The sequence below is a fragment of the Girardinichthys multiradiatus genome, chromosome 11 (assembly GCF_021462225.1).
Source record: "Girardinichthys multiradiatus isolate DD_20200921_A chromosome 11, DD_fGirMul_XY1, whole genome shotgun sequence".
NCBI classification, from domain to species: domain Eukaryota; kingdom Metazoa; phylum Chordata; class Actinopteri; order Cyprinodontiformes; family Goodeidae; genus Girardinichthys; species Girardinichthys multiradiatus.
Genome location: NC_061804.1, coordinates 12,330,460 through 12,348,281, shown reverse-complemented (window position 1 = coordinate 12,348,281; position 17,822 = coordinate 12,330,460). Strand labels below are relative to the sequence as shown.

The 17,822-nt window shown below is 39.0% G+C and overlaps 1 long non-coding RNA gene across 1 annotated transcript; it reads right to left on the bottom strand.

Moving 5' to 3' along the window:
• Positions 1-771: 771 nt before the first annotated feature.
• Positions 772-17,822, bottom strand: LOC124875861. The gene is made up of 3 exons (XR_007040155.1): positions 17,536-17,822; positions 17,348-17,427; positions 772-899 (listed from the first exon to the last, which is right to left on the bottom strand). It is a non-coding gene; the product is annotated as an uncharacterized LOC124875861 (long non-coding RNA).

The window sequence follows — 17,822 nt, the reverse complement described above, 5'->3', positions numbered from 1 at the left end:
TGGAATCGGCCCTTCTCCACAATCTTCCTCAGGGTCCGGTCACCTCTTCTCGTTGTGCAGCGTTTTCTGCCACACTTTTTCCTTCCCACAGACTTCCCACTGAGGTGCCTTGATACAGCACTCTGGGAACAGCCTATTCGTTCAGAAATGTATTTCTGTGTCTTACCCTCTTGCTTGAGGGTGTCAATAGTGGCCTTCTGGACAGCAGTCAGGTCGGCAGTCTTACCCATGATTGGGGTTTTGAGTGATGAACCAGGCTGGGAGTTTTAAAGGTCTCAGGAATCTTTTGCAGGTGTTTAGAGTTAACTCGTTGATTCAGATGATTAGGTTCTTAGCTCATTTAGAGACCCTTTTAATGATATGCTAATTTTGTGAGATAGGAATTTTGGGTTTTCATAAGCTGTATGCCAAAATCATCCGTATTAAGACAATAAAAGACCTGAAATATTTCAGTTAGTGTGCAATGAATCTAAAATATATGAATGTTAAATTTTTATCATGACATTATGGAAAATAATGAACTTTATCACAATATGCTAATATTTTGAGAAGGACCTGTACATTCCTCACCTAGGGCCATTAACTTTGGGTCCTGACCGAAAGAACGAGATCCCGGATACAAGCGGCTGAAATGAGCTTCCTCCGTAGGGTGGCCCTACGGAGGAAGCTCACCCTATCTCCCTTAGAAATAGGGTGAGGAGCTCGGCCATCCGGGAGGAGCTCGGAGTAGAGCAACTGCTCCTCCACATCGAGAGGAGCCAGTTGAGGTGGCTCGGGCATCTATACCGGATGCGTCCTGGACGCCTTCCTCGGGTAGGTGTTCCAGGCACGTCCCACCAGGAAGAGGCCCAGGGGACGGGAGTACCAGTTAGGAGACGTGCAGCAGCGTTTTGAACAATCTGCAGACAAGAAAGCAAGGACTTAGTCACTCCAACATAAAGCTCATTACAATCAACTAAGCGGGATGAAATAAAAGCATAGATTATTGTTTTAAAACGTTATCTGAACAGGAAAGATTTCACCTTTGACAACCGCCTTAAGTGATAGAAGCAGGACCCTACAACTACTCTAATTTGACTGTCCAATTCAATATCACTGTCTTAAAACCCAATTTGATGACAGTTGGTCTAAAATAGGCTCTCAGGGGTCCCGAATCGACAGTGGTTGACTCACAGGGGCCGCTTAGTCCAAACACTATCATGAAAAAATTGCATTTTGATGTTATGAACTAAAATAAATGCTTCAATTGTTTTGCATGCAGATGTCAAGTCTGTTGGAACAGCTAAGAGCTTATTCATCTAGTTATTGTTGCATCTTTTCATTCATCCTTAGCCCTGACCAGAGGTCAGAAAGGAAAAATGCATTAATCCAAACAGGAAGATCCTGGGTGTATTATTCATGATTTTCCTCCACAAAGGCTGAAGCACACTGCCAGATCACAGCTGAAGTGGCTTCAATCCAACAATGTGAAAGTGCATGTCTCTCCGATTCCATTTCAAAAATATTTGTAATGAAAAACATTAGGTTATCAAAATCATAATCTGCAAAACTAACAGAGGTTTGCAAACAGGACTGATGAAGAGATGATGTGACAAACTCGACTTCTGAGCTCTTAATGAAAGTTTACCATTTGATTCTTTACTAAATCTTTATTTCACCAGTAGCAGCAAATCAATATCAGCTGTGGTGAACAGAAGTGCTTTTAATTGAAGAACAAAGCCAGCACTATCACATCATTCACCTCTCATTAATCTAATTTGCAGCCAAAGTGGGTGACCATTAAGAACTCCAATGTAAGCAAGATGTCCAGCACCTCAAATAAATAAAATGGAAGGTGAACATTTTTCTCTGCAGTCAGTGTTCTGAATGGGAGGCCAGACTAAAAATAACTATTATACACTATACAGTATTACAGTATCTTAGTTCCAAACAATAAAACTAACATCATAGTCATGTTTAAGAAAAACTACAGGTTCCAACCCATTTTAGAAGCCTAGAGCCCTAAGGTCCTGAAGGCCAGTGCAGAGCAGCTCTGTGGGATTCTGCAGCACCTCCTCAACCTTAGGGTGTATTCACACCAGAAAAGTCATTTGGTCCGCTTGTTTGGTCCGGACCAAAAGCGAACTTTATTTTTTTCATTTGGTACGGTTTGTTTTCACATTGTACTTTTTGCAACTGAACTATTACTTGTAAACAAAGCCACGCGGGTGACGATCATTGTTCCCATTGGACAGAAATGACGGGGGCGGGACAGAGCACAGACCAGGAAATTTAGGAAAACATCTGTAGACGTGCTGCGTTCAGCACCTCCGTTCTGCATATTTATGCCGTCATTACAGCTGCAATATTATTGTGAGAGTGAAGAGCAGCTCCTTCAACACAGACTTTGAGACGCTCCATTTATAATGTTGGAACCCTGTCGGAGAATGCGTGCTGAACGCCGACGTTCTCTATGTGCCTTGTCCCACAACAGGCCAGTAGCGTTGCTAAGCAATACAGCTTATCAGGTATGATTACCTTACAACACACACCTTTGCTACCGGCTACGGTGGCTTTTTACGTCTAAAGAGATGTACGCATTTTGTAGTTGGTTCGGATCGAGGCCGGTTTGTATTCAGACCATAAGCGAACCGCACCACAGTCCGTTTTTCAGATCTACTGTAAGACACACCTCTACAGGAGATCTTTCCTGTCCACAACCATCAGCATCTACAATGGCTCTTTGAAGAAACCTGTATAATATGAGCTACAACATTTAATTTCCCTTTGGGATTAATAAAGTATTTTAAGTTGAATTGTTTTTCTTCGTAATCATTTTCAAGACTCAGTTTTCTAGATAATTTGCAAATGTTTTCATACAGTTCTGAACATCTGAGAACAAAACATTGAACATTAGTTTGGTTTTATCCTCAGTAAGTTCAATAATTAATGAAACAACGAAGCTAAAGTTTACTTTTATTTATCTGCAGCATATTAAGGGTTGATTTCACTCCTTTTTTGCCATCTGCGCCATTCTGGATGTGCTGCATTTATAAAATTAAAATGCTTCTTAAATTTGACTCCGCTAAATCATATTTGTGCTGCATTCACTTTGATTGCTATGAAAACAACCAGTCTCAATTTTGTTTGTCTTTCTAAACCAGTCCCAGTTTAGGAAACACCGGATCAGACCCAAAAGAGTCTAGATGTCAAAAGAGGGCTGGCCCTTTTTATTTTGAGTGAGTGTTTATCTGTGTGTTTTCTTTCATTAACTCAAAAACAATCTCGGCCATCCGGGAGGGGCTCGTAGTAGAGCCGCTGCTCCTCCACATCGAGAGGAGCCAGTTGAGGTGGCTCGGCATCTATACCGGATGCCTCCTGGACGCCTTCCTCGGGAGGTGTTCCAGGCACGTCCCACCGGGAGGAGGCCCAGGGGACGGCCCAGGACACGCTGGAGGGACTATGTCTCTCGGCTGGCCTGGGAACGCCTTGGGCTCCCCCCGGAGGAGCTGGAGGAGGTGTCTGGGGAGAGGGACGTCTGGGCGTCTCTGCTGAGTCTGCTGCCCCCGCGACCCGGTCCCGGATAAGCGGAAGACGACGAGTACGAGTACAATCAATTATTTTGACAAAAGTTGTAATGTAGTCAATCAAATATAAATGGCAGAATCAAACTAAAATTGAATGAAAAAGACTTAATTTTAAGGAATTTCAGAGTTCTATTATTTTTAATAATCTAATATGGAATACAGTCTTCAATTCATCCTTCTTCAAACCAATAAAACTAGTAGGAACTCAATTACAAACATACTGCTGATCCATTCTACTTCCATTTAGCATTTTTGGCCAAGCAGCAACCACCAGCAAGATTTCATTACCAAACAAGTAGATTTTCAAAGATAAAACTTCAATAATGTTGGGATTTGACTGGCCTAAAGCAGAGAAGATATGCCATAAAAAATACATTTATATTCAACTCCAATGAATAAAACTGAGGCTCTCAATGGTGACTAGGAGCAAAGGGGTGAGAAGTTAAGAACTGAAAAGCATAAAACAGAACATTATTAGAACATTATACATACACACTTTTTCCCCTAAAGGTATTCACTTAAGCTACATTCCAAAAGATTTTCACACTGCAGGCAGGATATTTAGGTTAAGTAAATATTAAATGACTACTGAAGTCAATCTGCAGCACTATGAAATCCAGCTGCCAACACATTATGCAAACAGCTTACTGCTCTCCATTGATTCTTCAACAAATTGTCAGATTAATTAGCTTCGAGAATGCAAAGCTGTTAAATCGTTGCCTTTTTCTTCTGTCATTTCTTTGCCAGAAATTTGTCACATCAGGGAGAAAACCATTTACTAACTTGTGTTTTCTGACATAGAACAACACCAAAGCAAAACTACCAAGCTAAGCAACGGCCTGAAATAACTTGCATTCCCCACTGACATGAGTGGAAAGCTGGAGAAGCTCCACTTAGGAATAACTGAAGCTCCCTTTTTGGCTTTTTAAAGACAGATTACTGACATAACAATTAAGTAAACAACGTTACACAAACGACAATCTATGCATAGTGAGGACAACAAAATGTATGTCAATTAAAAAGAAAATAAACAGAAATGATCTTTCCCACGATCAAAGTAAAGTTTTAGCATAAAGTTCCAACTCTTGAAATGTAGGAATTTAAATGTAGAGCAGCCATAACCCTAATCAGTTTTTTTTACATAGTGATGTGTGTATCTGACATTGTCAGTTTACTCAGTACAAAAAAATATTGAAAGGAGTGCATCACAATAAAATGGTAGTTTTCCAAATGTTGTGTGTCAGTGCCAACAGTCTACAGCCAAAATGGCTGTAATTGTTGCTGCCTGCATGTCAATAATGGCACTTTTGCACTAGAAAAACTAAGTGTAGTCCTGGTTTCATGCATGATGCAAACAACAACAGACAATATTAAACTTGTGTGAAAACAACAGTCTGGTCCAGCTGCACATACTGTATGTAAAGCAGATGGTAAGATCTTCTCTGCAGGTAAAGAACTGAGTTACAGCATTTTAAAAGCTGATATTCTGAGGTATTTTTTGACCCTCCATTTATGTTAAAGCCAAATCACTTAAAATGGCTTAGTGTCAAAAATGTCAGAAAATATTAACCTGAAACAAAAAATCAAAGATTCAGCTTACATTCTTATTTTTTAAGTAAAATTAAAGCAAAATTCTGAAATTAACATAACATTATTTCCATTTTTAAGGAAAATGAGCTTATAGTATTATCGTTGATTTAAAGACATTTTTACTCATCTATAGATAACTAAAACAGTTTTGCCAGACTAAAACTTCAACAATAAAGCTCTCATTATGGAGTTCACAGGAACTGAAGAAAAAAACAAAACAAACGAAAGCTATTCTGAGTAGATTTACTGTGCTGCTTTTCCCAATGATAGGCAGACTAAACTGGTTTGTTTAACATCTTCCATCTCTGCATACTATACAAAAAATCCAATGAGTTATTAAAAGCTCTAAACAAAAATATGGTATCAAATGTTAGCTTGTGCATTGGCCTAGCTCACTTTCTTTACAGTGCGTCAGCAATAACTTACTCATCAACATGTAATAAACTTGCTTCTTGTTATTTTTTTCTACTATTTGTGTTTAGTGATAGAAAATGACAATGGCAGATGCATTGTTGTTCAAAGAACTATAATATTACAGAAAACGGTACAAATGTTGCAAATCCTCACGGATTAAACTTTTTTCATTTCAACCAGACATAAAGCTGCGTCTTTAAATCTAACCAGACGTTCTACGAGGCTGCCAGCTAATATCCTTTAAAAGAGGTGTCTCTGCTGCAAAATATTTTTCATGATTCTGTGGCACATTTCTGAGTGACAGCAGAAGCGATAATAGAAATACTGGAGACCTTTCAGACAACACAGCAGCCAATACGGCAGTGGGTTACTATGGAGACCGAACCCATGCTGGTGGAGAGACATTGCAGAGTAACACTAATGTCTAAGGCAAGTCTTTGTTTTGTGAAATCAGGGTTGCTCAGAAATCACCATCAATTGTGGCACTTGTGATTTGGCCAAAAACAAAAATTATTTGTAGTGTGTGAAGTATGGATTTTGCAACATTTCTGTGTTTACATTATGCTACTAGAAGAATATATTTACTTATTTTAAGGATTTTCACAAGGGTGCCACTAACTATGAAGGGCAGTTGGGGTTTGTGATTATTACCAGGTCATTGACAGAGTTTCTTTTGCGGTTTTTGGTTTTTGGAGAGCTCTAGTTCAACAGATTTGATCCTTCCTGAAAACATGTTGCGATGCCTGTATCTGCAGATCAGCACGCCTTTGAGGTCTCAGATGAAGAATTGAAATAACAGACAATCTTACTTTCAAATCCAGGCTTAGTAATATGGCAAAAATATGTCAATCTTATAAAAAATGTTATCTCAGTTTTCCTAAAAAAAAAACATAGTTTGATACAGAACAAAAATGGCAGAGCATTCAGGCCAATAAATACAATTTTTGTAGATTCGACCAATTGTGTCAACTTGTGTCAACTTTAACTGACATTAAATATTTTGACACATTTAACGACACAAATACACACGTAACGTAGATAACGTATTTTAAATTTAAAGGTAGACAACAACACTGCTACCAAGGTAAGGTGAACTCTCTTGCTACATAAAACCTGGATTATAAAATTAAGTGAAAAGGAGGAAAATTAACTCATAGCACAGAATGTGACATGCAGACAATTTCACAATCTAAGTCTTTTGGCAGAGTCAACATGAACTAATCCTCTACAAGCTAACGTCATTTCATCTACCAAAATACTTTGCATCAAGTACAAGATATTCCCTCAAAGATGCTCTGTAGCCTTTTAATAGCAAAGAAGAAATGTGGTTTCTGTGGAGAGTTTTCATGAAATTCAGAGTTGATAAAAAAGACAAAATGAATGTCTTCTTTTTCTTTACAGTTATTCTAGAGTTCCTGTTTTTCCAATCTTGTTTTAAGTTGTTTACTCCTGTCTTGTTTCTTCGACTAGATATCATCTTGGGCTCTGAGAAACGGAGACAAACACGTTTCTAAAACTAGACTCATTAATTTATAAATAAACTCACTGGGAATATAAATGTCAGATTAACTGATAGAATAAAAACATTTAGTTGAATCTAAGCGTCTTTATCCACCTCATACAGTTTTCAGTTATCAGACAGTGATCCCAGTGGATTTCTCCACTGTTCTGCCACTTTCAGTCAATCAGGCTTAGATTTTAACACCACAGGGAGACGGATTCAGTCAAAAGACGAGCAAGGACTGCCTTTGAGTTAATGAATAATTATTTAAAAAATGACTCGCAACTGCAGCTTCTACACTTCAAATTTGAGATGAGAAGATTCTAAAAACTTGGTACATAAAGATGACCAACATATTCAACAATTCGGGGTGGAAAACACAATCTAAAGAGGTTTAGTGAGAGCATAAACAGGGACTAAAACCTGAATTCATGCACCAAACAAGTTATCTAAAGCTCCCTTTAAAGATCTCAGACACGTTGCTGTGTGATAGAGGTTTAGTCACAGCACACTGAGCAAGTAAAGCCTTTGTAACAGCCTTGAATAACATTCAGCTAGCAAGACAAAACGATCTAAATGATTTTTAAAAAGGTTGCCAAAGGGGAACAAAAATGAAAATGAAAGCTTTGTGAGGGATGCCAAGTGCATGAAATCTCTCCAGGTGTCTTTGCTTTTTGGTTGATAAATTGATCTCGATTATAATAAATCTGCCTCTCTCTCTCTGGTTTAAACCCAAGTTGTGTTTTCGTATGAATGAGACAGATTCACACGTTGAATCCGTTTGAACCCTAAGGATGAGCTTAGACTGCAAGGTGAGTTGCAAAACAGCCAAAGGAGTTGGTTGGATTATAATTGTGGAAAAACAGACCAGAGGAAAAACTATGTAGCACCCCTAAAATAGAAAATAATGAGTAGTGGATCAATTAATCATTGTTTTTGTGCTTAAATAAATCTTAATGTTTTATTATGCGTTTTATTATGTTCTTCCTAATCTTGTGAAACTGAAATCATCATCATTTTTAGGACATAAAGCTAACCATGTAGAGAAAGAACATGCTCCTCTCTACTAAATTAGATTCAAACCAGTATCAACTTATGTTTGTGCTGCAATCATCCCAGCAGGGATGTTTGAGTTTATTGTGCCCCGCCCCTAAAAATTCAAAGAACTTAAATCAGTAAATATCGTGGTTAACAAAGAAAAAATGTAGCAACCACCAGACATGAAAGTTTTCTTCCTGCTCTTAGTTTACATAACTTACAGCAGAGTAGCTTATTGCCAGAGAGTCCCTTAAATAAAAGTCCTAACAGAGAGTCAGAAAAAAATTCAACAGGTAACAGAAAGAAGATGATAATGTATCCAGCTTTCAGTCCCAGGACATTACCCAGGCAGCAGTGCTTCTTGAAAGGATTTACTTGTTCACCCTTTGTACAGTTCACCCTTAAACAGTTGCTTTAAACTGCAGTACAGAAATAAACTTTGACTTGACCCAAAAAAGACTAAGAATCAGACGACTCATTTTTAAGCAACAAAATAGAACAGGTTATCTTGCTCTGATTTTATCAGATGTGTTTGCGTAATGTTCTCTTTTACATAAAACTCTGCATTTGTGACTCTTATTCAAGACTCAAGTCGCACTTTGGTTTGTTTAACATATACAGTTAAAACCAGACGTTTGCATACTGGAAAACAAATAATCTCTTCTTTCTCACTGACATTAGAGACTTTGTCAGTTATGGGTTAGTTAAAGCTGCAGTTTGTAACGTTTCTTAAACAAGGAGAGAGGAGATTTTGAAATCTAACCACTTTAGCACTTAGCCTGCATTACATACCATTGAAGATGAACCCCCTTTCGTTCCCCTGCCCTCTTCCACAGTTAGCTTGATATTCAGACTGACATTACATGTAATGTAGATCTGGTGAGCATTCTATCTAGTGCCATACTGGCCTATGTTCTATCCATCCCTTTTCTTTACCCGCTTCTTCCGTACTGGGTTGCGGGGAAGCTGGTGCCTATCTCCAGCAGTCTATGGGTGAGAGGCGGGGCACACCTTGGATAGGTCACCAGTCCATCGCATGGCAACACACAAACAACCATGCACACACTCATTCACACACCTAAGAGCAATTTAGAAAGACCAATTAACCTAACAAGCATGTCTTTGGACTGTGGGAGGAAGCCGGAGTAACCGGTGAGAACCCACTAATGCACGGGGAGAACATGCAAACTCAATGCAGAAAGACCCCCGCCCAGGAGTCGAACCCAGGACCTTCTTGCTGCAAGGCAACAGTGCTACCAACTGCACCACCGTGCAGCCCTGGCCTACTGTCTATTCTTTCGGCTTTTTCCTTTTAAGGGTCGCCACAGCAAGTCATCTGTCTCCATCAAACCCTATCTGTTGTAACATCTTCTCTGTCTTTCACTCCATCCATAAATCTCCTCTTCGGTCTTCCTCTAGGCCTCCTGCATGGCAGTTCCAGCCTCAGCATCCTTCTACAGATATACTCACTGTCCCTCCTCTCCATCTCCAAACCATCTTAATTTGGCCTCTCTGACTTTATCTCAAACACATCTAACAAAAGCTGTCCCTCTGATGTACTCACTCCTGATCCTCCCCTCACTCCCAAAGAGAATCTGAACATCATCTCTGCTACCTCCAGCTCTGCCTCTTGTCTCTTCTTTAGTGCCACTGTCTCTAAACCATACAACATTGGGGGTCTCACCACCATCTTGTACACCTTTCCTTTCATTCTTGCTGACACTCTTCTTCACTCGTTCCAACCTGCTTGGGCACGTTTTTTCACCTCTTATCCACGCCCACCATTACTCTGGATTGTTGACCCTAAGTACTTCAAATCCTACACCTTCTTTATCTCTGTTCCCTGTAACCTCATGACTCCCAATGGGTCCATCTCATTCAAACACATGTATTTTGTCTTGCTCCAGCTAACCTTCATTCCTGTCCCTTCCAGGGCAAACCTCTACCTCTCTAAATTTTCCTCCGCCTGTTCCCGGGCCTCACCACAGATCGAAATGCCATCTGCAAACAACATAGTCCATAAGCTTATTGTAAACGCAGCATATTACAATTATATACAGCATTATTTGTGTTATTTACAAAAATATTCATTATAGCTCGCTAAAATAGAATAAATTATTTTGTTATTCCTGTTTAAAATTTGCCAACTCTTCATCAGTTTTGAGCCATTGAGCGAAGCTTCATCTATCTTTTAAATGCATTTCCAAATCTTTTTTTTTTTGCAATATTCTTTTTATTTTAATTTTTAAACAAACAACAAAAACAAGGCAAAACAAAAAGGAATGCAGTTCAGCAACAATGTAAAAAACACAAGCCAGATCTACAACACAAAACATAGACCACAAAAAAAAAAAAAAACACCCCAGAAAGTCTACATACTATATCAATCCTGTACTTGTATCTAATAAAATATAGGTAGAAGGTGCCATCCTCACATGTCCTGCAATTGAGCTAGAAATGGGCCCCACACCTCATTGAATAAGTCTTCCCTCCCAGCCACTCTGTAGGTAACCCGCTCGTAGCTGGCCATTGAACTTAAGGGTGAATTCACACCAGGAAAGTCCTTTGGTCCGCTTGTTTGGTCTGAACCAAAAGCGAACTTTATTTTTTTCATTTGGTGCGGTTTGTTTTCACATTGTACTTTTTGCAAGTGAACTATTACTTATAAACAAAGCCACGATCATTGCTCCCATTGGACAGAAATGACGGGGGCGGGACAGAACACAGACCCGGACATTTAGGAAAACAGCTGTAGACGTGCTGCGTGCAGCACCTCTGTTCTGTATATTTATGCCGTTATTAGAGCTGCAATATTATTGTGAGAATGAAGAGCAGCTCATTCAACACAGACTTTGAGACGCTCCATTTATAATTTTGAAACCCCGTCGGAGAATGCGTGCTGAACGCCGACGTTCTCTACGTGACCTACAACAAGCCAGTAGCATTGCTAAGCTACACACACTTTATCAGGTATGATTACCTTACAACACACACCTTTGCTACCGGCTACGGTGGCTTTTTATCTCCAAAGAGACGTACGCTTTTTGTAGTTGGTTCGGATCGAGGCCGGTTTGTATTCAGACCATAAGTGAACCGCACCAGAGTTCGTTTGGAAGCAGACCAAGACCCCCTCAAAAAGTGGGTCTTGGTCCGGTTGTTTGGTCCGGACCAGGGTTCACTTGAGGGTATTCACACCTGCACAGAAGGTCTGGACCAAGGGGGGAAACAAACTCTGGTCCGTTTAAAGCGGACCAAAAGTGGCAAGTGTGAATGTTTAGAAACCCATCAGGGATAAAACCTGAAATTATTTTGTAGCGTTGTTATTGCATCCATATTTGTTATCTATATTTTCAGAGTACTAATGTATAAGAAATATCCAAGAATTTTACTACAGACCTATGGTTAAAACTGTAAAGTGCTTATACTGTATAAAAAGAAGCATAACTTTTTTATTCTCACTGTCTGACATTAAGTCACATTAAACGTTTCCTGTTCTGTCACCAAAATTGCTTCTATTTTCTAAATGCCAGAATAACAAGAAAAATTAGCATTTCTTGCTGTAAGCTAAATTTTTTAGCTGAAAGCTGGCAGAAACAAGCTGAAATTGACTGCAGAAAATCTGCTGAAATCTGATAAATTAGTAGAAATAGCAGAAACAGCAAAGAAAAACTGTCATCTGATCTGTTTGAGCAGGAAGACTATTAGCTATAAAACAGCATAACAACGTAAAGTTACCTCAAAACTATTTGTTGAAAGAGTTGTTGAAATGCAAGAACTGACAAAAACTTAAAAAAAGCAGGAAAGAGCTGCCATAGATGAGCTGAAAAAGCATAGACTGAAGCAAAAATATAGCCTAAGAAGTTGAAGTCAGTGCTAAAATACATAATAACAACAAATACCTGAAGAAACACAAAAACAAACAGGTAATGTCCTTAAAAAGGCAATGTGTTCATCAGCTAAGAGAGAAGAGAAGAGAAAGAGAAGCTAAAATGCTAACATTAGCATATTGGCTATCACTAGCATGAAGGCTGATATTAATTTAACCCATCTACCATGCAAAAAGCAATGTATAAGCTAAAATTAGCTAAAATGCTAATGCTTACTACAGCATATATTCAAAAGTCTTTGAAATTGCCCTTTAAAATTATTCACTCTTCAGCATTCACACAGTAATAATAATAATAAACTAGAAAATTTCTGAAGAAATTTAGACGGGGCCTGCCTCTCAGTGCGTGCTTCTTGGACCAGAGCCAAAGGTTGTGGGGCTGAGGTACAGAACCAAAGCAACAGAACGGTCTGCATCATGACTGAGGGTAGAAGGTTAAGATGTCTATCTAGAGCTGTTCTTGTTTCACCAGTAATCATGCATCCTTGCATTGCTTTGGCAGTCGCCAATAAATAAAGAGTCCAGTTTAGAGGTGTGTAGTAATAGGTGCCACCAGGCAATTGCATGGGAGTCAAGCCACTCACTGTTCTCCCTTCATTGCTATGGCAGGCCCCAACTAAGTAATGTTAAGACTTTTATTTTGTAAATATCAGTGAGTTTATTTTGAAAGGATAAAGTAGATCCATTTCCATCACAGAGTCCCAGCAATAGTGTTAAGACCAATGCTGCAATTATCACTGTGTGAAATATAAAGACGTTTATTTTGTAGGGTATGTCTAGGTGTTGTTTTGAAAGTCCAGTATAGTTGTCGTTTTTGAGGTGGTCTTGATCCGGTTGTTTGGTCCGGACCAGGGTTCGCTTGAGTGTTATCACACCTGCGCAAAAGGTCCGGACCAAGGGGGGAAACGAACTCTGGTCTGTTTAAAGCGGACCAAAAGTGGCAAGTGTGAATACACCCTAAAACCTGTATCCACTCCTTAAAAGTGGACTGAGTGGGAGATTTCTAGTGGCGTAAAAAGTTATCCTGCACCCTGTTGTCATGGCTAATCGACACCAAGATTTAGGGTGTCTTGACAATTGCACACCATCTAGAAGTTATCCCAACAGACATAATGCAGGGTTTTTGACCAAATGTGTGAATAAACAAATTCTACTGAAAAGTTTTACACCGTCTAAACTTTCCTTAAGAAGTAGAAAAGAGTATAGGAATTGGTAACTGCAGCCCTTGTTTTGGTTTCTCCATTGTGCACCTTCCAGCTGACTGAGGAGCATCACCCCTTTCGCACACAATGGCACGCATACTCACTGATTGACACCTCCCTCCAAACGAAAACGCAAGTGTATTGGTCAAAGTTGTAGCCGCAAGTCTCTGATTTGTTTAGCTGTAGAGGCCAGGGAAGGGACTACAGTAAAATAATAATAATCACAGATTTTCTACATCATAGAACACTGTCAGATTTAAGCATTTATTTAAATATTTTAACAGTTAAGTCTCATTCCCCAATTAACCATATTTCCTGACAGCCAGCAGCACTCGTGCAGCCCCAAACCATGACACAACCACCACCATGCTTGACTGTAGTCAAGACACACTTGTCTTTGTACTTCTCCGCTGGTTACAGTCACACACCATCTGAACCAAATAATTTTATCTTGGTCTCATCAGACCACACGACATACAGGGGTTGGACAATGAAACTGAAACACCTGTCATTTTAGTGTGGGAGGTTTCATGACTAAATTGGACCAGCCTGGTAGCCAGTCTTCATTGATTGCACATTGCACCAGTAAGAGCAGAGTGTGAAGGTTCAATTAGCAGGGTAAGAGCACAGTTTTGCTCAAAATATTGAAATGCACACAACATTATGGGTGACATACCAGAGTTCAAAAGAGGACAAATTGTTGGTGCACGTCTTGCTGGTGCATCTGTGACCAAGACAGCAAGTCTTTGTGATGTATCAAGAGCCACGGTATCCAGGGTAATGTCAGCATACCACCAAGAAGGACGAACCACATCCAACAGGATTAACTGTGGACGCAAGAGGAAGCTGTCTGAAAGGGATGTTCGGGTGCTAACCCGGATTGTATCCAAAAAACATAAAACCACGGCTGCCCAAATCATGGCAGAATTAAATGTGCACCTCAACTCTCCTGTTTCCACCAGAACTGTCCGTTGGGAGCTCCACAGGGTCAATACACACGGCCGGGCTGCTATAGCCAAACCTTTGGTCACTCATGCCAATGCCAAACGTCGGTTTCAATGGTGCAAGGAACGCAAATCTTGGGCTGTGGACAATGTGAAACATGTATTGTTCTCTGATGAGTCCACCTTTACTGTTTTCCCCACATCCGGGAGAGTTACGGTGTGGAGAAGCCCCAAAGAAGCGTACCACCCAGACTGTTGCATGCCCAGAGTGAAGCATGGGGGTGGATCAGTGATGGTTTGGGCTGCCATATCATGGCATTCCCTTGGCCCAATACTTGTGCTAGATGTGCGCGTCACTGCCAAGGACTACCGAACCATTCTTGAGGACCATGTGCATCCAATGGTTCAAACATTGTATCCTGAAGGCGGTGTTGTGTATCAGGATGACAATGCACCAATACACACAGCAAGACTGGTGAAAGATTGGTTTGATGAACATGAAAGTGAAGTTGAACATCTTCCATGGCCTGCACAGTCACCAGATCTAAATATTATTGAGCCACTTTGGGGTGTTTTGGAGGAGCGAGTCAGGAAACGTTTTCCTCCACCAGTATCACGTAGTGACCTGACCACTATCCTGCAAGAAGAATGGCTTAAAATCCCTAAGACCACTGTGCAGGACTTGTATATGTCATTCCCAAGACGAATTGACGCTGTATTGGCCGCAAAAGGAGGCCCTACACCATACTAATAAATTATTGTGGTCCAAAACCAGGTGTTTCAGTTTCAATGTCCAACCCCTGTAGTTCCATGTCTTACTCTGCTGGTTTTCAGCAAACTGTTTGTGGTCTTTCTTGTCCATCACCTGTAGAAGAGGCTTCCTTCTGGGACCACCTTCATGCAGACTAATTTGATGCGTAAGCACTGACACCTATTCTCAATGAAATTGTCACCAAAACAATTTGATTTCTAACTGTAGAAAACTGTTAAACAGTTCTTATTAAAGTGAAATCAAAGGATCATTATATCCAGTAATCGTTAGTAACAGTACTACAAAATAGTATTAAATATAGTGGAGAGGAATAAGCATGTTCCTCCTTTCACTTCGATTAAACCAGTCTACATGAAAAGTTAATATACAGGGTGTTGATGTTTACATGGTTGAAGAGCTGCTAAACAAACAAAAAAAATATTTCTTGATTTTTGTTTTTAATCTTTGTTAATGTGAGCACCATACAAAATCTTAAATGCTCTATCATTATGTTTGAACATGTGTTCCTCACAGGAAAACTGGAGGTTAGCAACACAACAATGAGTAATTTTTATTAAGTTACCATACTGTCAAAAAAATAGTTATAAACTAGAAAAAAAAGCCAAATAATAACTAAGTCAAAAGGTTGGCGATATAGATGGCGGTACAGAGTGCAGGCACGAGTCAAAGTCATGTATAAGGTGGTGTGGATCCACTGGATTCATATTTATATATACCTGATTTAGATTATTACCAATATTTCTCCTCCAGCGTAGTTCAACTTAAATTAGCACAATCTTCGGATAAGGAATATGTATAAAATAATTTTCTACCCCAGAAACATGATGGCAGCAAACATCAGCTGCCTTCCTGTGCTGCCCTCTGGTGGTAAGAGATGCTTCTACCTGATCTGATCGTTTACCTTCACTCCCTTCAGCTGCATTTGGAAATACTTGTTCAGACTGCAATATCAGCACATTTAATACAATTTTGATTTTTTTGTAGTTATAAGGTATACAACTAACAACACAGGATAAACGATATAAGGTATTCAAATAAGCACTTTATCAACATACAACCCCTTTTAATTTCCTACTCAAAGTACTGTCAAATCGAAAGTGAATTAAAGTAGTGATGCTGCTACACAAGTTGATTAATATATACAGAGTAAAACAAAGGGAAACTAATTTGCTACGCTAAACGTTTTCTATCTAAAGTAGCCAAATTTGCAGTTTTATTACTTTATGGTCTCTAAAATGCTTGGGGCATGTCTGTAGTAGGTGCTTCAACCAACGATTACTTTGCTTGTCGATTCATCGGTCAACAATTTTTTTTTTATCCATCGATTAATAATCGGATAGTAGACGGTGCCTTATGGGAGATTTTTTACAGAATTTGAACCAGGTGATGCTAAAGCTATGCCAGATGAGGAGTTCTGGATAGAGCATATTTACAGACCAGGTTTTTCATCTTAAATGCAAAGTGTAAATATTTTTGTGCAATTGTGGTCTAATTACTGCATTGAATGGGTTTTTCTTTGAGCAAATGGCATATTTTAGAGTCTGTATACTCCAGTTAACGAATATTCGATTACTAAATTAGTTGAAAATTATTTCAATAATCGATTAATCATGATTAATTGTTTCAGCCCTAGTCTGTAGTATTGATATCATGAGGCCAAGAAAAACAGCTTAATTCCTACTTTCAGATTCTCAGGATCTGTTAAACAATAACTGATCACAATGAAATACTTTGCACTACTTTAAGTCAATCATCCTTACTTGCATAACGTGAAGGCAAAAAATGTCCAGACTTATTAATTTCCCTGGTACAAATTCAGCCTGTTAAAAAATAAAATTAAAACACAAGAGAAACATGTTTTTGGCCCAGTTACAGGCTTTCCACCATTTCCACCACAATTACCTCAGGGTCTTTTATTAATTATCCTATAAACAGATGAGCAAGGAAACTATAAGTGCAAAAAATGTACACTATGCAATTACATTTAAATATGAGCTCAAACTCTTATTTAAAAACGATCCCTTCTAAATGAATACGAGCGTATAAACGATGTTAAACCAACCTTGTGTCCTTTTGCACATTTGAAAACGTTAGCTTTAACAATAAGTTAATAAAACAAAATCAATTACGTGTTGCTTTCAGGGAACGTTTATTTATCAAGCCTGGCAAACCATTTAATGTGCTATATTCAATTATGATATTTTTGTTTGTTTTATGTTGTACAAGCTACAGAAAAACATAGTAGGGGCCAGAATTACTGATAGCAACACGTTAGATACAAAACTGTGGTTTTAATAAAAACAAATAAATAAATAAACATCCAAATCTGGTAAATTGCAAGCATGCATCATCAGTACAGAACTTTCACAGCGGAAAACCGTTGTAGTGGTTTGACGACAAATATGTTGAGAAATGAAAAATACATTAAACTTACCCCAGTTTAATGAATCGACTCTTGTTGTGTACTTTGCGGTTGTATTGTTAGTAAAATCCACAAACGCAAGATAGGTTTACCTAAACACGAAAAATGTTTTAAAAAAGAACCACAAGCTAGCTAATGTAGCTAACAAGACCGTAACTCAACTGTTGAAAAGCAGAACCGTTTGTTCATTTAAACTGTACCTTAAATCGTCCTAAATGTATTCTTAATATAATTCTTAAGATTCTAGCTTATGCTTTTTTCTTATGGGTTCTCAAGAAAGGTTAAGCATAGCTGTGCAGCATCCTTTTGGTTTTAATTAAAAGTTGTTAACTTCACCTGGCGAATCTAGAGAAAAACTGCAATACCGCATCTGACCACTAGGCAGACTAGGTTGATTAAGCTGGTCAATTAAAGTGGCGCTGTGGCATTTTCAATAAAAAATGTTAACGTCATTTTACATTTCACAGGCATCAAAAGTTTGGACACA